The 25,668-nt window shown below is 41.8% G+C and overlaps 1 long non-coding RNA gene across 1 annotated transcript in view; it reads right to left on the bottom strand.

Moving 5' to 3' along the window:
- The window catches only part of LOC138363921 (uncharacterized), a 76,055-nt gene extending 52,460 nt beyond the window's left edge, over nt 1-23,595 (bottom strand). Inside the window, exons 1-3 of the long non-coding RNA XR_011228267.1 lie at nt 23,457-23,595; nt 2,022-2,131; nt 1,481-1,558 (exon numbers count right to left, since the gene is read on the bottom strand). This is a non-coding gene — a long non-coding RNA (uncharacterized lncRNA). The remainder of the gene's footprint in view (nt 1-1,480; nt 1,559-2,021; nt 2,132-23,456) is intronic.
- Between the last annotated feature and the right edge of the window lie 2,073 nt (nt 23,596-25,668).

Raw genomic sequence — 25,668 nt, 5'->3', positions numbered from 1 at the left:
TTGGATGATAAATAGTACCTAGTTCACTTGATCAGTAGACTGTATATCATACTAACAATAAACATACAACCCCAATGAATTTTCCAGTGAGGTTTGATAGAAATTTACTTCAGGACACATACTAGAAAAAGTTTGTTACAATTAACAATTTTTGTTTGTGTGAATTTTTTGGTGGATAATATACATTTATACACTAAAGGGACCTAGCCATATTTATTCTTAAATATCTTCAAACTGATATTACTTTGAAATTTAACAATAAAAACATAAGCATTTTTACTATTAACACTGAAAAACAAAAATTGGTAGAATTTTTCAACTAATATTATTGCAAACCCTTTTGATTGGTTTTGTTATAAAGTTAAAGTTCAATATAGTAGGCTAAGCTAAGCTTTGCTAAGCTAGAACAGAGGATTTTTGGACTTGTAGATTTGTAAACCTCATCCTGTAAACATTCATGTTTCTACATGTTAAACAAGCTACGAGGATGAGGGAAGGGGATGTTCCCTCCATTCTGGATGTTATATTTACAAGGAAAGAGGGAGAGATATTTGTCATTCAGTACCTCTCTCCCTTGGGTAAAAGTGACCATGTCTTTTTGGGAATAAAGTATGCAATGCATTATAATCTGTTAGAAAATAAGCTTGAAGCAGTTGAAAAACCTGACTTGTGGAGAGGTCATTATGGGGAACTCAGATATTTCCTTAAGGAATTTGACAAACACTTGCTGTTAGGACATGAAGTAAATGAGATGTATGTCAAGTTTTGTGAAAAATATGATAAAGGCACAACAAAATTTATTCCAAAGGAGAGATGCAGAACTAGGAAAAGGGGATTTGTTTATAGATGTCATCTGGATTTTTCCGAGTTTCGGAGTTTCCGTGATATTTTCTAATCTGATCCAAATATGTATAATGTTAATGTATTTTGATAATGAGCTTTCCTGTCTACTTAGGTAATGATTCCAAAGATCGTCCTTCCTTTCCTCCCAGGAATCTGGATGTAGCAGGTGCTCAATTGTCAAAAGTGAAAAATTTGGTTTGTCATCCGAATGCACCATATCGGTAATTTTTTTAATAATATTTTAAAAATAGTAAATGGCACTATTTTTACAAAATCATTACAAGATCTATTATTCTAATAGGGGTTTGATAAAATACAGTAGAATGCCTACTGGTTTTACCTGTAATAGGGTTTGATATAGTTGATTATGGATATATTGTAATGAAATGCTCCTATTGTTAAGAAACACTTTTTTAAAAGAATATTTTGTAATGAGCAGCTCTGAAAATCAGTTGATTACAGATAATGCTACATAATATACTTAATGTGTGTATATGTTACCACAAGTGAGGTATATAATGGTATTTATGAGTAAGATGTAATTGTGTCTTTGACACTGATAAAATTAAGTACTGTGGTTTTATATACTGATAATTAGCTAAAAATATATACTGTACAAGTAAATAAATTATTTTACCTTGCATCGAGATCCACCAAGCCTGTATGGTGTGCGTTTCAGTACTTTGGAAATCTGGAACGATCTGGAATCTCTTATCTGCAATGAAACAGTACATATTATTGCACTTACCAAAACATGGATGAATGTAGAAAATAGAGAACTATTAGATGAATATCAAATAAATGGATTTAATCTATTTCACACAGATAGATATATTAGACAAGGAGAGGGAGTAGCCATGTATGTTAGGTAATATTTGAAATGTAGTCTCGAAAAGACTACATTTCAACAGAAACGTGCCACACACCAGTCACAAGACTGAACCTCATTGAGGCCAAACGTCTAAATGAGAGCATGAACGAGTAAGAAATAATACTTTAACACCTGGCATCATACACACAATGAATGCACCTGCAGACACACAACGAGCACTATCAACATAGCAAAGATTACTCCATAAAAAAAATCATTAAATATGATTGACAATGAGATGAAATAATGCACAATATGTCAATTTTGTGAAATTTTTTCATTACTGAACTAGGTTTTCAATGCTTACATTTGTTATTCTTGGCATTCTTTGCTTCATATCTGAAGCTTCGTTTTAAGTTTCCACTTCAGACGTGTCTTCCGCAGCTATGCATCTCCGGTTTGCAGCATCAAAATCATCTGCAATAGCTGAATATAATTAATAATATATCAGTGAGATATATATTTATCATTACCTAGTAGTAGTGAACACTAAGAAATAACATAAATCAGCTTTCTAAAGAGATGTTTAATAATACGACACACATGATTTGGAACTTATGTGCAAAGTACTTAACCCAGTTATAAGTCTCAAGGAGCCATTAGGAAACCCTGCTTGTGATTAAAATATTATGCTGTTTTTATATACTGTATGTGCAGCACAGTACCTCTCCTCTCAATACACCAGCACTGGCCCTCGCCTCTCAATACACCAGCACTGGCCCTCGCCTCTCAATACACCAGCACTGGCCCTCGCCTCTCAATACACCAGCACTGGCCCTCGCCTCTCAATACACCAGCACTGGCCCTCGCCTCTCAATACACCAGCACTGGCCCTCGCCTCTCAATACACCAGCACTGGCCCTCGCCTCTCAATACACCAGCACTGGCCCTCGCCTCTCAATACACCAGCACTGGCCCTTGCCTCTCAATACACCAGCACTGGCCCTCGCCTCTCAATACACCAGCACTGGCCCTCGCCTCTCAATACACCAGCACTGGCCCTCGCCTCTCAATACACCAGCACTGGCCCTCGCCTCTCAATACACCAGCACTGGCCCTCGCCTCTCAATACACCAGCACCTGCCCTCGCCTCTCAATACACCAGCACCTGCCCTCGCCTCTCAATACACCAGCACTGGCCCTCGCCTCTCAATACACCACCACTGCCCCTCGCCTCTCAATACACCACCACTGCCCCTCGCCTCTCAATACACCAGCACCTGCCCTCGCCTCTCAATACACCACCACTGCCCCTCGCCTCTCAATACACCACCACTGCCCCTCGCCTCTCAATACACCACCACTGCCCCTCGCCTCTCAATACACCACCACTGCCCCTCGCCTCTCAATACACCACCACTGCCCCTCGCCTCTCAATACACCACCACTGCCCCTCGCCTCTCAATACACCACCACTGCCCCTCGCCTCTCAATACATCACCACTGCCCCTCGCCTCTCAATACACCACCACTGCCCCTCACCTCTCAATACACCACCACTGCCCCTCACCTCTCAATACACCACCACTGCCCCTCACCTCTCAATACACCACCACTGCCCCTCACCTCTCAATACACCACCACGGATACAAGACACTCCGTACATTGACACCATCGCACACTAATATTTTTACCACTTCGGACACCAGCTTTCGACGTTTCGCATATGTGTACGTGTTCCATATTAAAACGACAATATAATGCTATTAACAATTAAAATCTTCTATTTAACAGGCATATAGTTATTAAATGAAGTTTAGTGATACGGTAATATGATAGTGATATGGTAAGTGATACGGTTTAGTGATATGGTAAGGACGCCGCCCGCCAGCGTAAACACAACACACCCGAATGCCTACAAACACGATACAACGCACAAAACACAACACTTCTGTCAGTTTTTGGATAAACTCCTTTTATATTTATTATGTGAGAGTTATACATGTATAAAATGATAACTATTATAGGTAAGCGCCTAATATTTAATATTAACCAATAAAAAAGAAGTCAGAAGCCACACGCCTGTCTGTACATGTCTTTTGTGTAAAAGTATTTTGGGCGCTCATGTACTTGTGCGCTAGCTGGCGTTCACAACTGTTCTCGCCTACAAGCATTAGAATTAAACAAACGAATTTATTTTTTCATTTATATACAAGAAGAGAAGGCTACCCTTGAGTCTGTAATATTCATCTGATCACTGGTCTCCCATTTGGTCCTCATTGCTTTATCTTACTATTATTGAATGTCAATAACCGTATTATGCAATTTCAATTTCTTCTATTTCTTTCTTTATTATGCACCCCATACCCATCCCGTGGGCGGTGGTGTAAAGGATTAGAGGCACATAATCGGTTCAGGAACTGAACCCTCTAGTTCGTTTAGCTAAGCAAATAACAATGTTTGACGCTAGTTACAAAATTATATATATATATATATATATATATATATATGTCGTACCTAGTAGCCAGAACTCACTTCTCAGCCTACTATTCAAGGCCCGATTTGCCTAATAAGCCAAGTTTTCCGGAATTAATATATTTACTATAATTTTTTTCTTATGAAATGATAAAGCAACCCTTTTCTCTATGTATGAGGTCAATTTTTTTTTATTAGAGTTAAAATTAACGTAGATATATGACCGAACCTAACCAACCCTACCTAACCTAACCTAACCTATATTTATAGGTAAGGTTAGGTTAGGTTAGGTTAGGTAGGTTAGGTAGACGAAAAAACATTAATTCATGAAAACTTGGCTTATTAGGCAAATCGGGCCTTGAATAGTAGGCTGAGAAGTGCGTTCTGGCTATTAGGTACGACATATATATATATATATATATATATATATATATATATATATATATATATATATATATATATATATATATATATATATATATATATATATATATATATATATATATATATGTCGTACCTAGTAGCCAGAACTCACTTCTGAGCCTACTATGCAAGGCCCGATTTGCCTAATAAGCCAAGTTTTCCGGAATTAATATATTTACTATAATTTTTTTCTTATGAAATGATAAAGCAACCCTTTTCTCTATGTATGAGGTCAATTTTTTTTTATTAGAGTTAAAATTAACGTAGATATATGACCGAACCTAACCAACCCTACCTAACCTAACCTAACCTATATTTATAGGTAAGGTTAGGTTAGGTAGCCAAAAAAAGCTAGGTTAGGTTAGGTTAGGTAGGTTAGGTAGACGAAAAAACATTAATTCATGAAAACTTGACTTATTAGGCAAATCGGGCCTTGCATAGTAGGCTGAGAAATGCGTTCTGGCTACTAGGTACGACATATATATATATATATATGTCGTACCTAGTAGCCAGAACTCACTTTTCAGCCTACAATGCAAGGCCCGATTTGCCTAATAAGCCAAGTTTTCATGAATTAATATACTTTCTCTATTTTTTTTCTTATGAAATGATAAAGCAACCCATTTCATTATGTAAGAGGTCAATTTTTTTTTATTGGAGTTAAAATTAACGTAGATATATGACCGAACCTAACCAACCTTACCTAACCTAACCTAACCTATCTTTATAGGTTAGGTTAGGTTAGGTAGCCTAAAAAGTTAGGTTAGGTTAGGTTAGGTAGGTTAGGTAGTCGAAAAGCAATTAATTCATGAAAACTTGGCTTATTAGGCAAATCGGGCCTTGCATAGTAGGCTCAGAAGTGAGTTCTGGCTACTAGGTACGACATATATATATATATATATATATATATATATATATATATATATATATATATATATATATATATTAGTATATTTTGGTAGCAGTCTTTCCTGTAGACATATTTTATTAAATATGACCGAAAAAGTAAGATTAATAATTCTAACACGAATTTTCTCAATCTTTCGTACATTATGCTTCACTGTTGGAGGTAAATCAAAAATCACTTCTCCAAAATTCATTTTTATTTCTAGTCTGACGCGACACGGGCGCGTTTCGTAAAACTTATTACATTTTCAAAGACTTCACAAATACACAACTGATTAGAACTTGCGTTTCCCTGATTTTATATCTACATTTGAGTGAGGTGGGAAGGGTGATGTGGCATTACATTTGAGTAAGGTGGGAAGGATGATGTGGCATTAGAGGATATTAATAGGGTATTAAAAGTATCAACACAAGACAGAACACGAAACAATGGATATTGAATAGAAGTGTTTGTAGAAAGCCTATTGGTCCATATTTCTTGATGCTTCTATATTGGAGCGGAGTCTTGAGGTGGGTAGAATATAGTTGTGCAATAATTGGCTGTTGATTGCTGGTGTTGACTTCTTGATGTGTAGTGCCTCGCAAACGTCGAGCCGCCTGCTATCGCTGTATCTATCGATGATTTCTGTGTTGTTTACTAGGATTTCTCTGGCGATGGTTTGGTTATGGGAAGAGATTATATGTTCCTTAATGGAGCCCTGTTGTTTATGCATCGTTAAACGCCTAGAAAGAGATGTTGTTGTCTTGCCTATATACTGGGTTTTTTGGAGCTTACAGTCCCCAAGTGGGCATTTGAAGGCATAGACGACGTTAGTCTCTTTTAAAGCGTTCTGTTTCGTGTCTGGAGAGTTTCTCATGAGTAGGCTGGCCGTTTTTCTGGTTTTATAGTAAATCGTCAGTTGTATCCTCTGATTTTTGTCTGTAGGGATAACGTTTCTATTAACAATATCTTTCAGGACCCTTTCCTCTGTTTTATGAGCTGTGGAAAAGAAGTTCCTGTAAAATAGTCTAATAGGGGGTATAGGTGTTGTGTTAGTTGTCTCTTCGGAGGTTGCATGGCTTTTCACTTTCCTTCTTATGATGTCTTCGATGAAACCATTGGAGAAGCCGTTATTGACTAGAACCTGCCTTACCCTACAGAGTTCTTCGTCGACTTGCTTCCATTCTGAGCTGTGGCTGAGAGCACGGTCGACGTATGCGTTAACAACACTCCTCTTGTACCTGTCAGGGCAGTCGCTGTTGGCATTTAGGCACATTCCTATGTTTGTTTCCTTTGTGTAGACTGCAGTGTGGAAACCTCCGCCCTTTTCCATGACTGTTACATCTAGAAAAGGCAGCTTCCCATCCTTTTCCGTCTCGTAAGTGAAACGCAGCACGGAACTCTGCTCAAATGCCTCCTTCAGCTCCTGCAGATGTCTGACATCAGGTACCTGTGTAAAAATGTCGTCAACATACCTGCAGTATATGGCCGGTTTCAAGTTCATGTCGACTAAGACTTTTTGCTCGATGGTACCCATGTAGAAGTTTGCAAACAGGACACCTAGGGGAGAACCCATAGCGACCCCATCTACTTGCTTATACATGTGCCCATCCGGGCTCAAGAAGGGTGCCTCTTTAGTACAAGCTTGGAGTAGTTTCCTCAGAATACTTTCTGGCATGTCAAGAGGAGTACAGGCTGGATCACGATACACTCTGTCGGCTATCATTCCGATTGTCTCGTCCACAGGTACGTTGGTAAACAGCGATTCTACGTCCAACGAGGCTCTTATCCCTGTGGCCCGTGCGCCCCGCAGTAAGTCCACAAATTCCTTTGGAGACTTCAGGCTGAAGGCGCAAGGAACATAAGGAGTCAGCAGGCCGTTGAGTCGCTTCGCCAATCTGTACGTGGGTGTGGGTATCTGGCTAATGATTGGCCGAAGTGGGTTTCCAGGCTTGTGCGTCTTGACATTTCCATACGCATATCCAGGTTTATATTCCCCAATGATCTTTGGCAGGTGGAGTCCGGATTTCTTGGCGTTCACAGTTTCGATCAGTGGAAAGTGGAGTTGGAAATTCTGTTGGACGACATATTCGACCTCGAGACACAAAAGAAGGTCACTACCAAAGTTACCTTACAAGCAGAACTTATTGCAGAAGGAGGAAAGAATCGAGGCAACTACAGAAGCACCATACTGTCCCCCGAGCTTAGAGCGGCAGCTAAAAGCCTTCGTGAGAACAAGGAGATAGTTGTCAGGAGAGGTGACAAGTCGCCAATATATGTCATTCTTAAAAAAGACGAATATCTGGCGAAAATGAACATCATACTCTCTGACCAAACTAAGTTCCAAAGGGTAACGAAGGACACTACAGCCGAATTAAAAGCAAAGGTCAACAAACTGATCGAAACTGTGAACGCCAAGAAATCCGGACTCCACCTGCCAAAGATCATTGGGGAATATAAACCTGGATATGCGTATGGAAATGTCAAGACGCACAAGCCTGGAAACCCACTTCGGCCAATCATTAGCCAGATACCCACACCCACGTACAGATTGGCGAAGCGACTCAACGGCCTGCTGACTCCTTATGTTCCTTGCGCCTTCAGCCTGAAGTCTCCAAAGGAATTTGTGGACTTACTGCGGGGCGCACGGGCCACAGGGATAAGAGCCTCGTTGGACGTAGAATCGCTGTTTACCAACGTACCTGTGGACGAGACAATCGGAATGATAGCCGACAGAGTGTATCGTGATCCAGCCTGTACTCCTCTTGACATGCCAGAAAGTATTCTGAGGAAACTACTCCAAGCTTGTACTAAAGAGGCACCCTTCTTGAGCCCGGATGGGCACATGTATAAGCAAGTAGATGGGGTCGCTATGGGTTCTCCCCTAGGTGTCCTGTTTGCAAACTTCTACATGGGTACCATCGAGCAAAAAGTCTTAGTCGACATGAACTTGAAACCGGCCATATACTGCAGGTATGTTGACGACATTTTTACACAGGTACCTGATGTCAGACATCTGCAGGAGCTGAAGGAGGCATTTGAGCAGAGTTCCGTGCTGCGTTTCACTTACGAGACGGAAAAGGATGGGAAGCTGCCTTTTCTAGATGTAACAGTCATGGAAAAGGGCGGAGGTTTCCACACTGCAGTCTACACAAAGGAAACAAACATAGGAATGTGCCTAAATGCCAACAGCGACTGCCCTGACAGGTACAAGAGGAGTGTTGTTAACGCATACGTCGACCGTGCTCTCAGCCACAGCTCAGAATGGAAGCAAGTCGACGAAGAACTCTGTAGGGTAAGGCAGGTTCTAGTCAATAACGGCTTCTCCAATGGTTTCATCGAAGACATCATAAGAAGGAAAGTGAAAAGCCATGCAACCTCCGAAGAGACAACTAACACAACACCTATACCCCCTATTAGACTATTTTACAGGAACTTCTTTTCCACAGCTCATAAAACAGAGGAAAGGGTCCTGAAAGATATTGTTAATAGAAACGTTATCCCTACAGACAAAAATCAGAGGATACAACTGACGATTTACTATAAAACCAGAAAAACGGCCAGCCTACTCATGAGAAACTCTCCAGACACGAAACAGAACGCTTTAAAAGAGACTAACGTCGTCTATGCCTTCAAATGCCCACTTGGGGACTGTAAGCTCCAAAAAACCCAGTATATAGGCAAGACAACAACATCTCTTTCTAGGCGTTTAACGATGCATAAACAACAGGGCTCCATTAAGGAACATATAATCTCTTCCCATAACCAAACCATCGCCAGAGAAATCCTAGTAAACAACACAGAAATCATCGATAGATACAGCGATAGCAGGCGGCTCGACGTTTGCGAGGCACTACACATCAAGAAGTCAACACCAGCAATCAACAGCCAATTATTGCACAACTATATTCTACCCACCTCAAGACTCCGCTCCAATATAGAAGCATCAAGAAATATGGACCAATAGGCTTTCTACAAACACTTCTATTCAATATCCATTGTTTCGTGTTCTGTCTTGTGTTGATACTTTTAATACCCTATTAATATCCTCTAATGCCACATCATCCTTCCCACCTTACTCAAATGTAATGCCACATCACCCTTCCCACCTCACTCAAATGTAGATATAAAATCAGGGAAACGCAAGTTCTAATCAGTTGTGTATTTGTGAAGTCTTTGAAAATGTAATAAGTTTTACGAAACGCGCCCGTGTCGCGTCAGACTAGAAATAAAAATGAATTTTGGAGAAGTGATTTTTGATTTACCTCCAACAGTGAAGCATAATGTACGAAAGATTGAGAAAATTCGTGTTAGAATTATTAATCTTACTTTTTCGGTCATATTTAATAAAATATATATATATATATATATATATGTCGTACCTAGTAGCCAGAACTCACTTCTGAGCCTACTATGCAAGGCCCGATTTGCCTAATAAGCCAAGTTTTCATGAATTAATTGCTTTTCGACTACCTAACCTACCAAACCTAACCTAACCTAACTTTTTAGGCTACCTAACCTAACCTAACCTATAAAGATAGGTTAGGTTAGGTTAGGTAAGGTTGGTTAGGTTCGGTCATATATCTACGTTAATTTTAACTCCAATAAAAAAAAATTGACCTCTTACATAATGAAATGGGTTGCTTTATCATTTCATAAGAAAAAAAAATAGAGAAAGTATATTAATTCATGAAAACTTGGCTTATTAGGCAAATCGGGCCTTGCATTGTAGGCTGAAAAGTGAGTTCTGGCTACTAGGTACGACATATATATATATATATATGTCGTACCTAGTAGCCAGAACGCATTTCTCAGCCTACTATGCAAGGCCCGATTTGCCTAATAAGTCAAGTTTTCATGAATTAATTGTTTTCGACTACCTAACCTACCTAACCTAACCTAACCTAACCTAACTTTTTCGGCTACCTAACCTAACCTATAAAGATAGGTTAGGTTAGGTTAGGTAGAGTTGGTTAGGTTCGGTCATATATCTACGTTAATTTTAACTCCAATAAAAAAAAATTGACCTCATACATAATGAAATGGGTAGCTTTATCATTTCATAAGAAAAAAATTAGAGAAAATATATTAATTCAGGAAAACTTGGCTTATTAGGCAAATCGGGCCTTGCACAAGAGGCTGAGAAGTGCGTTCTGGCTACTAGGTACGACATATATATATATATATATATATATATATATATATATATATATATATATATATATATATATATATATATATATATATATACGTATACATATATACATACACATACATATTTAATCACCTACACAAATACACACATCAATAATCTTTGTGTCACAGGTGATCAACAAGAGGCTCACAACAGTCACTATAAAAGGCACTTTACATCTATAGTGAGTCACACAGTTACTAGTCTTGCTGCAAACCCACCCAACTGGGCGGCAGCTTTACAGTCATGTGCTCCACACCCACCCAACTGGGCGGCAGTTTTACAGTCATGTGCATGCATTACCTACAGTAAGCAAATTTTTGATACTTCGCTAAGATTTCGGGCAGCACATCATTATGAATGAAGTACTTACACATTTCATTATGCAACTTTAATAAAGTTGTCCATCAGCATTTTGTGGTGTTCAGCTACCCTTATCTTCTGTATGTTCCTCACATTACCAGTATACACAAACATTGACATGTAGGGATATAGACCCTCAGGTAAGTTAGTAATTTAAATGCACAGTAGCAGTCCTAGGCGTTCAATCCCCGACCGCCGTCCAAGTGGTTTGGCACCATTCCTCCCCATCCCATCCCCCAGTCTTGATAAGTCAGATATATTGTTTGTTAACACATTTCTCAACAATGAACAGTCAGTTTTATCAAGCTAACATATCCTAACACAACGAGTGAGAGTATTAACTGGTCTAATTATTTTATTAGACCAGTATATATTATTAGATTATACTGGTATAATTATATATATATATATATATAATTATACCAGTATAATTATACTGGTATATATTATATACAGTATAATTATATATATATATATATATATATATATGTCGTACCTAGTAGCCAGAACTCACTTCTCAGCTGTTACGAATCCGGATTCAACGTCCGAGCCTGGAGCAGTGACAAACACGCCATCTGTGGGTCAGCTCCCGAAACCCCCGCCAAACGAACGACGACACCTAGTGAGGACAGCGTGTACTGGCCTCGAGGACCAGTTTCCAGTCTGGTTCAGCGCTCAACACCGCCGCCCCTGACCTCTGGTGAGGTGGTGCTCCGACGACAGCGCCATCTATGGAGTGGATATGTCGGGCGTTTGTATCTGAGCCTGTGAGTGTGGTGTATTAGTGTCCCGGTTATTAATGACGTGTCTGCTTACAGAGCCGACCTGGGACCACTGTGTTGAAGGTGTAGTCAGTCTACCCGAGGCAGCCAGTCTCCATACAGTGAAGTTTGCTGCAGCTGTCGTGACGTCGTCCCCCCGGAAGAACACTGTGGTGTGTTAAGCCTGCCAGTGGAGTGGCAGTGGAAGGATTTACCCGGGACCGACGGTTGGAGACGATAATCCACTGGGGTATTGAGGACAGGAGGGTGATTGGTGATATCACACGAGACTCCTGTCTAGGGCGTACCCCTTATATCGTTCGTGGAGTGGCCGTGCCAGCCTTGGTGGCTCTGTACCTGCCAGCAGACCTGCTGGACGTGTGGTTGACGGCCTCCACGACGGTGCCCCCAGTGGACCTGTGTTGTGGCTGACCTGTGGCCAGGGTAGACTCGGCGTTCTCAGAGGACACGTCTTGAGGCCACGAAGAAAGCACCGCGGACTCAGCACCTAGCTTCAAGGATCCATAGTCTCCAGCAGAAGACTACAGTGTCGATCCCCTTTGTAAAGTGTTAATACCCCTCCCCCTTGTGTACGTTTTATTTCTATATATTTAAATGGTGAAGGTTATATTATATTATATTAAGTTCTTACCTTTCTTTCCCTACTCCCTTTAAGTTACTTGCGTCACGGATCGCATCCCTTGATAGCCTCTACTGGCTTGGGGCCGGATATATATCTTCCTCTAACTACATCAGAGTAAGAACCCCGTTGCGTCCCGAGAGGGCCGTAACATAATTGGCATCCCCAGCGGGATCCGTCCCCTTGTTAAGTATGTTTGACAGGGGTGGTGAAGTGGCGTAATCCCTGTATATAATTCCCCCTGTGTGACGATTGTGACGTTATACGTCCTGTGCGGTGCTCAGTGATTAAGTGCGATATTGTGCAGTGCGGTGCTCGCTGTGATAAAGCGATTAAGTGCAATATTGACTAGTGCGGTGCTCAGTGATTCAGTGCAATATTGTAGAGCGAAGTGTTCACTTGGATTCAGTGCAATATTGGGTAGTGCGGTGCCCGAAGTGATTACGTGCAATATTGGCAAGTGCAGTGTTTGGTGCAATATTGGCGTAGAACAGTGCTCGGTGTGTTAAGTGCTAACGTGTAAGCAAGGTGTTAAGTGCAAAGTGTTCCATCTGTGACAATGGCAGAAAAAGCTACCATCGATGATCTGGACGATGTTCAGGCTTTTCTGAATAGAGTGGACTGTCTTGCCAGATTAAAGTATCTGAGCAAACCGGAACTTGTACTAGTGAGCGCCTACCTGGAGATCAAGATCCGTGCCAGTGATTCCCGTGTGGAGATCTTGTCCAAGGTTCACCGGCACCTGAAGGCAGAAGAGAAACAGGAAGGCGAGACTCCTAGTACAAGGGAAGGTGAGGAAATAGCTTCCACAGAAAAGGAAGACAAGGGCAGTGACATTGACAGTGATGCAGGTGAGCTTAATATCAGCTTCCTAACAGTCAAAATGCGTGCCCTAGAGATCAATCGCGAGATAGAGTGGAAGAAGTTAGAAGTAGAACGAGAATTAAAAGATAAAGAAATGGAGATGAAAGAAAAAGAATTGGCGATGAGGCGTTTAGAATTAGAACGCGAAAGAGAGAGAGAAGACCGAGAAAGAGAGAGAGAAGACCGAGAAAGAGAGAGAGAAGAACGAGAAAGAGAAGAGAGACGAGAGAGAGAAGAACGAGAAAGAGAGAGAGAAGAACGAGAAAGAGAGAGAGAAGAAAGACAGAGACAACATGAACTAGAAGTATTACGATTAGGCGCTGGACAGAGACAAACTGGAGTAAGCGGTTTCGATCCGGTAAGGAATATCAAAATGGTCCCCAAATTCAACGAGAGAGAAGTTTCGAAGTTCTTCGCAGCCTTCGAGAAAGTCGCTGCCTCTTTGGAGTGGCCAAGGGAGAATTGGGCCATCATGATACAGTCAGTTTTGACTGGGAAGGCCCAAATCGCCTACTCGACGTTATCCCTTGACGACTCCGGCGATTACGATATGGTGAAGAAAGTGGTGCTCGTGGCGTACCAATTGGTACCTGAGGCATATAGGCAAAAGTTCAGAAACTTGAAGAAGACCTCAGAGCACACTTTCACCGAATTCGCCACCATCAAGGAGCGACTTTTTCAAGAATGGTGTGCATCTCGGAAGGTGGAGACCAAGGAAGACCTCGAGCAGCTGATTCTGCTCGAGGACTTCAAGGATTGTTTATCTGGAGACCTCAAGACGTACTTAGAGGAACAGCAGGTAGAGACCTTGAGTGCAGCAGCCACCATGGCTGAAGAGTACATCCTGACTCATAGGCCGTCTGCTAAGTACGTCCCGAGGAATTACCAGCGCCGGTTTGACAGACCTCACGACGAAGAAGAAAGACCCGTCCCACAAAGTGCTAAGAAGACGCCCCCAAGTAGCCCCCGAAGAACAAGTCCCAGTAGTCCGAAACACCGTAGTCCAAGGAGGAATATGGTGTGCTGGACTTGTGGGCAGAAAGGACACATAGCTGCTAGGTGCCGAGGTAGAAGAGGTGGCAGCGCACGAAGGGAGGTGATGTTGGTGTGCTGTGTTACATCACCAGTAGGAAACCAGTCTACGACGACGCAGGAAGGACCAAGTTTGTTGGCCCCTCACACTTCAACCGGGTATGTAACGAGTGATCATACTGGTAGATCAATTGTAGTGCTCAGAGATAGTGGAGCAGCCCAGTCCCTGATCGTGAAGAGCTCGTTACCCGAGGGAGTAAGTGTGGATGGGAGACCAGAGGTGATCCTGGTTGGGTTTCCTAGGACGCAGTACATCGCCCCCTTAGTGCCAGTACATCTTGATTCGCCTTATTTCAGCGGCACATGTGAGTTGGCAGTAGTCGATACCCTCCCTGTGGCTGGGATTGACGTGGTACTAGCCAACGACTTGGTGACCGATTGGAGCATCAATCTTCCCAAGATTGTGGACGAGTCTACCAGAACAGCAAGGTCGGAGGTGTCTACAGGCAATGGTAATGTCCAGGTAAAGACAGACCCGGATGTAACTATGTTTAATTTGTCCTCTCGCCTACAGATTGAGAGCGTTCTAGCAGTGTCTCCTGATTCTCTCGACAAGGAACGTGAAGTTAAGAAGGCAGAGGTACCTGAGCACGAAGAGAGGCCTTGTATGCAGGCATCCACAGATACCAACGAGTCTGGAGCGAAGGCGAATGTGTACTTGCGGTATGGCAAGGTACAGCGTGTATTGAACCAGCCAGAGATTCCCCAGACTTCAGAGGTATGTGAGGTGTGTTCAAAAGGTCTAGTGCCCTCTTCGGTCCAAGCCAGGCTAGTGGATGTTGCCGGCTATGGACATGACTGGCTCGGGAAGCATATCCCTCAATTGATCCCATGTTTCTTAGCAGTATTTTGTTTTGTTCTCCTATGTGCTCTCTGTGTTCTCAGTAAGGATCAGTGGACGACCCGAAGGATGATGGCTCCCGTGAACATCGAGAAGAGGTCCCTGGGATTAGAGATTTGCACTGCAAGTGTTGCAGTTGAAGAAGGGACCTGGGAGGTAATAGATGATACAGGAGGTACGATATGTGATAATGTGAGTGACTGTTTCCGACAGGTTGACACCCCCCGCGTGACTGCTGAGCCTCAACACAGCGTTATACGGAACGTTGGTCGACCTGACGGGGGCAGAGCGAATGCCATCTTCGGTGAGCAAGCAGCCCTGTTGGAACTAGGTGTGGACCTAGTAGAGGAGTGTATAGTAAGTACTGACTTGCCCATTGTCGCTATCACTCTGAATTATCAGACCCCTGTATTCTAGGTTCCTGTCTCCCTGAAGGACCATCGGACCGGTACCAGAAATGCCGTCTGTGATCAGCCGTCATCGGTGCCTCGACGCAGAGAAGTGTCGAGTCACCCCAGATCGTGTCTGCACCGATCCTTACTCGAGAGATGTGAGATGATGCCCCTGTTTGCCATCGCAGAGGAGGTGTGGAAGATTACGTCAGGCAGGTCATCGCCTTCAATTTTAAAGTTCCCATTGAGCCGGAATTGCCCAGTAGGACAGTTCTGTGGACGAGACAGCCTCGCTATTCCAGATCATAAAGCATGTGTGTCCATTTGGAGTTGTGTCGTCGTACTAATTTGGTTTGTGTTTCTTTTTATAGAACCCCAAACCAAATTCTTTTTGGTGGGGAGGTGTTACGAATCCGGATTCAACGTCCGAGCCTGGAGCAGTGACAAACACGCCATCTGTGGGTCAGCTCCCGAAACCCCCGCCAAACGAACGACGACACCTAGTGAGGACAGCGTGTACTGGCCTCGAGGACCAGTTTCCAGTCTGGTTCAGCGCTCAACACCGCCGCCCCTGACCTCTGGTGAGGTGGTGCTCCGACGACAGCGCCATCTATGGAGTGGATATGTCGGGCGTTTGTATCTGAGCCTGTGAGTGTGGTGTATTAGTGTCCCGGTTATTAATGACGTGTCTGCTTACAGAGCCGACCTGGGACCACTGTGTTGAAGGTGTAGTCAGTCTACCCGAGGCAGCCAGTCTCCATACAGTGAAGTTTGCTGCAGCTGTCGTGACGTCGTCCCCCCGGAAGAACACTGTGGTGTGTTAAGCCTGCCAGTGGAGTGGCAGTGGAAGGATTTACCCGGGACCGACGGTTGGAGACGATAATCCACTGGGGTATTGAGGACAGGAGGGTGATTGGTGATATCACACGAGACTCCTGTCTAGGGCGTACCCCTTATATCGTTCGTGGAGTGGCCGTGCCAGCCTTGGTGGCTCTGTACCTGCCAGCAGACCTGCTGGACGTGTGGTTGACGGCCTCCACGACGGTGCCCCCAGTGGACCTGTGTTGTGGCTGACCTGTGGCCAGGGTAGACTCGGCGTTCTCAGAGGACACGTCTTGAGGCCACGAAGAAAGCACCGCGGACTCAGCACCTAGCTTCAAGGATCCATAGTCTCCAGCAGAAGACTACAGTGTCAATCCCCTTTGTAAAGTGTTAATACCCCTCCCCCTTGTGTACGTTTTATTTCTATATATTTAAATGGTGAAGGTTATATTATATTATATTAAGTTCTTACCTTTCTTTCCCTACTCCCTTTAAGTTACTTGCGTCACGGATCGCATCCCTTGATAGCCTCTACTGGCTTGGGGCCGGATATACATCTTCCTCTAACTACATCAGAGTAAGAACCCCGTTGCGTCCCGAGAGGGCCGTAACATGCAAGACCCGATTTGCCTAATAAGCCAAGTTTTCATGAATTAATTATTTTTCGACTACCTAACCTACCTAACCTAACCTAACTTTTTCGGCTACCTAACCCAACCTAACCTTTAGAGATAGGTTAGGTTAGGTAGGGTTGGTTAGGTTCGGTCATATATCTACGTTAATTTTAACTCCAATAAAATAAAATTGACCTCATACATAAGGAAATGGGTAGCTTTATCATTTCATAAGAAAAAAAATAGAGAAAATATATTAATTCAGGAAAACTTGGCTTATTAGGCAAATCGGGCCTTGCATAGTAAGCTGAGAAGTGCGTTCTGGCTACTAGGTACGACATATATATATATATATATATATATATATATAATATATATATATATATATATATATATATATAATGTCGTACCTAATAGCCAGAACGCACTTCTTAGCCTACTATGCAAGGCCCAATTTGCCTAATAAGCCAAGTTTTCATAAATTAATTGTTTTTCGACTACCTAACCTAACCTAACCTTTTCTGCTACCTAACCTAACCTAACCTATAAAGATAGGTTAGGTTAGGTTAGGTAGGGTTGGTTAGGTTTGGGTATATATCTACGTTAATTTTAACTTCAATAAAAAAAAATTGACCTCATACATAATGAAATTTGTAGCTTTATCATTCCATTAGAAAAAAATTAGAGAAAATATATTAATTCATGAAAACTTGGCTTATTAGGCAAATCGGGCCTTGCATAGTAGGCTGAGAAGTGCGTTCTGGCTACTAGGTACGACATATATATATATATATATATATATATATATATATATATATCGTACCTAGTAGCCAGAACGCACTTTTCAGCCTACTATGCAAGGCCCGATTTGCCTAATAAGCCAACTTTTCCTGAATTAATATATTTTCTCTAATTTTTTTCTCATGAAATGATAAAGCTACCCATTTCATCATGTATGAGGTCAATGTTTTTATTGGAGTTAAAATTAAAGTACATATATGACCAAACCTAACCAACCCTACCTAACCTAAGCTAACCGATCTTTATAGGTTAGGTTAGGTTAGGTAGCCGAAAAAGTTAGGTTAGGTAGGTTAGGTAGTCGAAAAAACATTAATTCATGAACTTGGCTTATTAGGCAATTCGGGCCTTGCATAGTAGGCTGAAAAGTGCGTTCTGGCTACTAGGTATGACATTATATATATATATATATATATATATATATATATATATATATATATATATATATATATATATATATATATATATATATATATATATATAATTATACCAGTATAATCTAATAATATATACTGGTCTAATAAAATAATTAGACCAGTTAATACTCTCACTCGTTGTGTTAGGATATGTTAGCTTGATAAAACTGACTGTTCATTGTTGAGAAATGTGTTAAAAAACAATATATCTGACATTATCAAGACTGTAGCTTGCTTAGCAAAAGGAACTTTTTTTAAATTTGGGTTCAGTTTAACTACCGCTCAATGGATGAGTAATTGGGGGCATAATAAAGGCACTAAGCTGATAAAATGAAAAATGGGAAAACAACATTAGAGAGATAAACTCGAGAGACGTTTTCATGTTAACCCGAAAATTATTTGAGGAGCAAGACGGACTGCGGGTCAGGCAATTGGTCTTCATGCTATCGTGATGGGGGATCAGCCATTATACGTGTTAATGACTCTTGTATAGTTGTATAGTTAAGGACAACAGGGTAAAGGGGTAATGGGCGTTGTGGTTGATTGTTCTACCTGGGAATCCTCCACTGTTTTATATCTTATGTATGTATGTATGTATGTATGTATGTATGTACTAACCTAGTTGTGGTTGCGGGGGTTGAACTTTGGCTCTTTGGTCCCGCCTCTCAACCGTCAATCAACTGATGTACAGATTCCTGAGCCTACTGGGCTCTGTCATATCTACATTTGAACCTGTATATGGAGTCAGCCTCCACCACATTACTGCCTAATGCATTCCATTTATTAACTACTCTGACACTGAAAAGTTCTTTCTATAATCTCCCTGGCTCATTTGGGTACTCAGCTTCCACCTGTGTCCCCTTGTGCGTGTACCACATGTGTTAAATAAATGTATGTATGTATGTATGTATGTATGTATGTATGTATGTATGTATGTATGTATGTATGTATGTAAGGAGAGAAAGAGATGAAGACCGAGACAGAGAAATAGATATAGACAGAGTCAGGGAGAGAATGTTAAACACAGAGACGGATAGATAAGGATATGCAAAATCAGTGAGAGAATGACAGAGATAGAGCGAGGAAAGAGACAGAGAGATAGGCTGACACAGAGAATGGCAGAAACGAGGAGAGGCAGAGACAGAGGGACAGGGACAGACGGACAGGGCCAGGGACGGGGGAACAGAGGGGGGCAGTGGGACAGAGAGGGAGACAGGGACAGAGAAGGGGACAGGGACAGAGACAGAGGGACAGGGTCAGAGAGGGGAACCGGGGGACAGAAGGAGGAGAGGGGGGCAGGAGACCAAGAGAGAGGGGACAGAGGAGAGACAGGGGATAGAAAGAGTGGGCAGGGGGACAGAGGGAGGGACAGGGACAGACAGAGAAAGACATGAACAGGGGGGCAGAAAGGGCGGACAGGGGGACAGATAGAGGGACAGGGGGCAGGGACAAGGGGACAGAGATGGATAGGGGGACTGGAGGAAAGGGAGGGGGACAGATGAAGGACAGCGGACAGAAAGAGTGGGCAGGGGGACAGAGAGGTACAGGGGACAGAGAGAAGGACAGGGGGACAGAGATGGACAGGGGGACATAGAGGAACAGGGGGACAGAGAGTGACAGGGGGACAGAGAGAGGGACAATGGGATAGAGAGGGACAGGGGGACAGAGAGATGGAAAGGGGGGACAAGGGGACAGAGGACAGAAAATGTGGGCAAGGGGACAAAGTGAGGGACAGGGGGACAAAGATGGACAGGGGGACAGGAGGAAAGGGGGGGAGATGTATGAGGGGGAATGTTTGCGAGAGATGGAGAAGGGGTATTTAGAACGGTAAGTTAGAGAGGGGACAACTAAGGCGCATCATTGAAAAGCAAAGCAAATGAGCATCATTGCAGTAGCAGGAGCCACGCACATCTTCAGCCTGCGTTGTTGAGACATTGTCAATTAAGCGGTGTCCAATAGCAGTATCTTCGGTATTTAAGCGATACCTTAAAAAATACTGGAATTATTGAAAGATATTAATCCAGATATTAATCCCCTTGTGCAACGCACACAAGAGGCAACAGCTTCTAGCTCTACAAGCGGCAATATAAAATAGAGAATAGGCGATTGTTTTCACTCATAGTGTAATAAACCCACGGACCCACCCACCCGCTGAAGCCGTAAATACCAAGACATTACTTCCGTTTAAAATTCAGCCGGAATAATCCTCAGGTATGTGGAGGATGTGGGAGGCCTTTGATCAACCGCCGACTTCCTGCCCCGTCGACGGGGCCATCAGCCCTCAGCCAAATTCATGTGAAACATGTATGTGTGTGTATTAAATATTTTAATTTATTATTCCCAAGATTTAGCTGTTAGCTCTTGGACCCCGCCTTTCTAAGCGTCGGTTGTCTAATGTACCAACTCTCAGCCTCTTTTCCTCCATCATATCTAAACAACATATATTTTTATCTAACACACACACACACATCCCCAAGATGCAGCCTTTAGCAGCTTCCTGACTTTCAGGTTCCTATTTACTGCAAGGTGAATAGAGGCATTAGTGTGTGTATGTTTGTGTCTGTGTGTGTGTGTGTGTACGTGTGTGTGTGCGTGTGTGTGTTTGTGTGTATACTCACCTAGTTGTGGTTGCGGGGGTTGAGCTCTGGCTCTTTGGTCCCACCTCTCAACTGGCAATCAACTGATGTACAGATTCCTGAACCTACTGGGCTCTATCATATCTGCATTTGAAACTGTGTATGGAGTCAGCCTCCAATGTGTAATAGTCAACAAAATAAAATCCAGCCCATCAACCGTGAAGAGCTCAGTCCCCCAGTGTACTGTGCTTGCTCCAGTACTTTTTCTCATCCTCATTTCGGACATAGACAAGAACACAACATATAGCACTGTATCATCCTTTGCAGATGACACTAGGATCTTCATGAGAGTAGGCAACATAGAGGACACGGCGAACCTCCAGTCAGATGTAGATCAGGTCTTTCTATGGGCTACAGAAAATAATATGGTGTTTAACGAAGATAAGTTCCAGCTCATGCGCTATGGAAAAAATGAAAATATAAAAACGGAAACCACGTACAAAACTCAGGCAAATCATAACATAGAACGAAAAGGCAATGTAAAGGATCTGGGTGTACTCATGTCGGAAGACCTTACCTTTAAGAACACAATAAAGTAGCCGTCACAACTGCAAGAAAAATGACAGGTTGGATAACAAGAACTTTTCACACTAGAGATGCTATACCGATGATGATACTTTTCAAAACGCTTGTGCTCTCTAGAGTGGAGTACTGCTGCACAATGACAGCACCTTTCAAAGCTGGAGAAATTACTGACCTGGAGAGCGTGCAGAGATCCTTTACTGCTAGAATCCACTCAGTAAAACATCTAAACTATTGGGACCGACTAAAGAGCCTAAAACTGTACTCCCTTGAGCGCAGGCGGGAGAGGTACATAATAATTTACACGTGGAAAATATTAGAGGGGCTGGTCCCAAACCTGCACACAGAAATAACATCACATGAGACCAGAAGACATGGCAGGATGTGCAGAATACCCCCGTTGAAAAACAGAGGTGCAACTGGTACTCTGAGAGAGAACTCTATCAACATCAGAGGTCCGAGACTGTTCAACACGCTTCCACTACACATAAGGGGCATAACTGGCCGACCCCTCACAGTGTTCAAGAGAGAACTGGATAAGCACCTCCAAAGGATACCTGATCAACCAGGCTGTGACTCATACGTCAGGCTGCGAGCAGCCGCGTCCAACAGCCTGGTTGATCAGTCCGGCAACCAGGAGGCCTGGTCGACGACCGGGCCGCGGGGACGCTAAGCCCCGGAAGCACCTCAAGGTAAGGTTGCTAAGTATTCTTATATATCTACGTCTAGCTTCCAAGACAAGCACGTTATTACTTGATTGCAAACTGTTTATTGCTCGTAGTGAGGAAAGAGGAAGTAATTAAGCAGTATTAATAGTATGAAGTATTAATAATTAATACTTCAGTGTTGTCAATAATTTCGAGAGACATGAGACAAGCCCATGACATTACTCTAACAAGAGAAATGTTGAACAAGAATACTTGCATAATAGACAAAACCCAAGATTCAAGAAGATTACAAATTCTTGAGGCAATTCACATAAGAATAGAGCGACCTACCATGAACACCCAAATCACGGAACTATTTACTCTACCCACCATGAGAGTAAGGACAAGACAAGAACATATCGATGCCAACACAGAAGACAATGTCCAACATAACAGGCCAATTACACTGGATTAATCTTTGTGTTTAGATAGGAGATGCCTCGTATGGGCCAATAAGCCTTCTGCAGCCCCTATGTTTATCCCTTATGTATCCCCCCATGTTTTCACCTTCATTGTATATATATATGTACATGTATGTATGAGAGTGTGTACATGTATATATAATATTAATAATTTTGTAACTAGTGTCACAAATTGTTATTTGCTTAGCTAAACGAACTAGAGGGTTCAGTTCCTGAACCGATTATGTGCCTCTGTAATCCTTTACACCACCGCCCACGGGATGGGTATGGGGTGCATAATAAAGAAAGAAATAGAGTTGAATTGGCCTGATTAAGACTTTATGACCATGTAATCTATGTTTTGCTCCACTACTTACTGGTTGAGTATGGGGTGCATAACAAATAATAGCCTCCTTCGGGGGCGCCTTGTTTCTAAACGTGTTAGTCTTAAATCCTTTAATCTCAAATCTTGCTACAATGTACCTCTTAATATATGTTATGTACTCTCGCAACCCAATGTACCTTCTTGTATATAAATAAATAGATTTCAACTGTAAGAGGGGTATAGTTTGCACCTTGTTTTTCTAATAATGGATAAATAATTCTAATAATGGAAGCGCTAATTATATGAACAAGTGCCATGTATTTATTCAGACGAGAACAACAGCGAACACAAACCAGCGCATATACGAACGGAATGGTTTGTATGTACAAACTTCTCAGTGAACGAAGTTGTTTCTAGCCCGGTATCCGAAATTGCAGTATACGACTTGACCAGTCCCCACCACCACTGCCCCTCACCTCTCAATACACCACCACTGCCCCTCACCTCTCAATACACCACCACTGCCCCTCACCTCTCAATACACCACCACTGCTCCTCACCTCTTAATACACCAGCACTATAGCCAGCACCAAAATCTAATAATATTATAAAATATAAGTGTTTACTTACGATAATATTTGCGTGATTGCATGAAGCGTTTGTCTTCTTGCTGACTGCACGGACCACAAACTGACCGCTTTGTTGATGTTCCTGGCGGCGGATGACGCTGTGACGTCACAGGTGAGGGACGCTTTGCGCACTACTCAATCGTCGCTTGAACCCATCATAAATAGTTTTGTTATTTTTATTATTTTATTTTTATTTATTTTTTTACAAGAAGTTACAATGGAGGTTAACAGAGAATATAGAAAATAAGTTGAATTAACATTCTTGTAAAGCCACTAGCACGCCTAGCGTTTCGGGTAAGTCTTTAAACTAAGTTTTTTTTTTTTTGATAAATTAACAGTAAAATTGATAAAAAATGTTACCAGGTATTTTATTGCTTTTCTTTACAGGTACAGATAATTTTAAGTAAAATAATTACAGTAAAATCAACAAAAATGTTTACAGGTAATTTGAAGAAATATTGACACAAAAGCAGATCAGAATAATACACAATAAAGAAACAAGGACTACTAGATACATGAGAATAGCATTTCAAGGTTATACATTGGTTCACTGAAGCACAATATGAGGATCATTTCGAGGAAAAGTTTCAAGGAATAATGCAGTAGAAAATGCACTCAATACAACAACCATGATATCAAATGATATCTAAGATTACAATGTTAAAGTAATATGGCTTAGGTACAAATATTGGGGGATTGAGTAGCACTAGGTACAGTGTGAAGATAAAGCCCATGGTAGAAAACTATGAAGATGAAATTAGGTACTTTTTGGTTTTATTTTTGAATATGGCAAAAGTTGGACAGCTTTTCAAATCATTAGGGAGTAAGTTCCATAGACTAGGTCCTTTTATTTACATAGCGTGTTTACATAGATTAAGTTTGACTCTGAGGATATCAAAGAGATATTTATGTCTGGTGTGGTGGGCATGTGTTCTATTACATCTGTCCAGGAAGAGTTTCAGAACAGGGTTTGCACTTAGAAAAAGGGTTTTATAAACGTAATTTACACAGGAGAATGTGTGAACTGAATTTATGTTTAGCATGTTTAGGGATTTAAACAGAGGAGCTGTGTGTTGTCTGAAAGTAGAGTTAGTTATTGTCCTGATAGCAGATTTTTGCTGGATGATGATGGGCCTGAGGTAGTTTGCAGAGGTTGAACCCCAAGCACAGCTACCATAAGTAAGATAGAGATAGATAAGTGCATAATAGAGTGAGAGGAGAGCAGAGTAGGGTACATAATATCTGATCTTAGAGAGTATCTTAGAGAGTATACCAATTGTTTTAGAAACCTTTTTAGTTATGTGTTGTATATGGGTGCTGAAGTTGAGTCTCTTGTCTAAGTACAGGCCAAGGAACTTTCCATCATTTTTATTGCTAATGTTTACATTATCTATTTGAAGGTGAATTGCATTTGTTGATTTGCTTCCAAATAAGATGTAGTAGGTCTTTTCTATGTTTAGTGTAAGTTTGTTGGTTGACATCCACAAGTAGACTTTTTTTAATTAATTGTTTACAACCTTATTTAACATGAGTGGGTTGGGGTCAGAGTAGATGAGTAGTATCATCAGCAAACAATATAGGTTTAAGTATGTTAGAGACATTAGGGAGATCATTGATGTATATAAGAAACAGGAGGGTCCTAGGATGCTGCCCTGTGGCACCCATACAGTTATTGGTAGAGTGGGAGAGGTTATATCTCTTACTTACTTACTTAAATCACTTACGTCCTCTAATTACTCAACACAAAGCTGCTATTAGGACAATATCCAATTCTGGCCCCAGACATCACTCGGTACCCCTACTCAAATCTCTGAATATGTTAGACATTAAGTCACTGCACATTCTCTCATGTGTATTATACATATATAAAACGCTAAACTATAATGCCAATCCTGATCTCAAAAGCTTCATAGAAGGTTGTAACAGAACCAATGAGCACCACACCAGAAATAAATACAGTTTTGATATTCCTAGAGTACGACTTAATCAAACTAGAAATGCTCTACAAATCAAGGGGCCCAGAATGTGGAATGACCTTCCCAACCATGTTAAAGACTGTACCTCTCTCAACCAGTTTAAGTTAAAAACGAAGCTATACCTAATAAATTCCCTGTAACCTACCTTACCCTTCTATTGTCAACCAATGTCTGTTTTTCTTTAAAGAGCGCTGTTTGTCGACATAATTGTATTTGTGCTGCTTTTTCATCTATGTT

This window comes from Procambarus clarkii, chromosome 12 (genome assembly GCF_040958095.1).
Source record: "Procambarus clarkii isolate CNS0578487 chromosome 12, FALCON_Pclarkii_2.0, whole genome shotgun sequence".
Lineage (NCBI taxonomy): Eukaryota > Metazoa > Arthropoda > Malacostraca > Decapoda > Cambaridae > Procambarus > Procambarus clarkii.
Note: the sequence above shows the minus strand (reverse complement) of the source record. Positions and strands in the feature narration are given on the sequence as shown.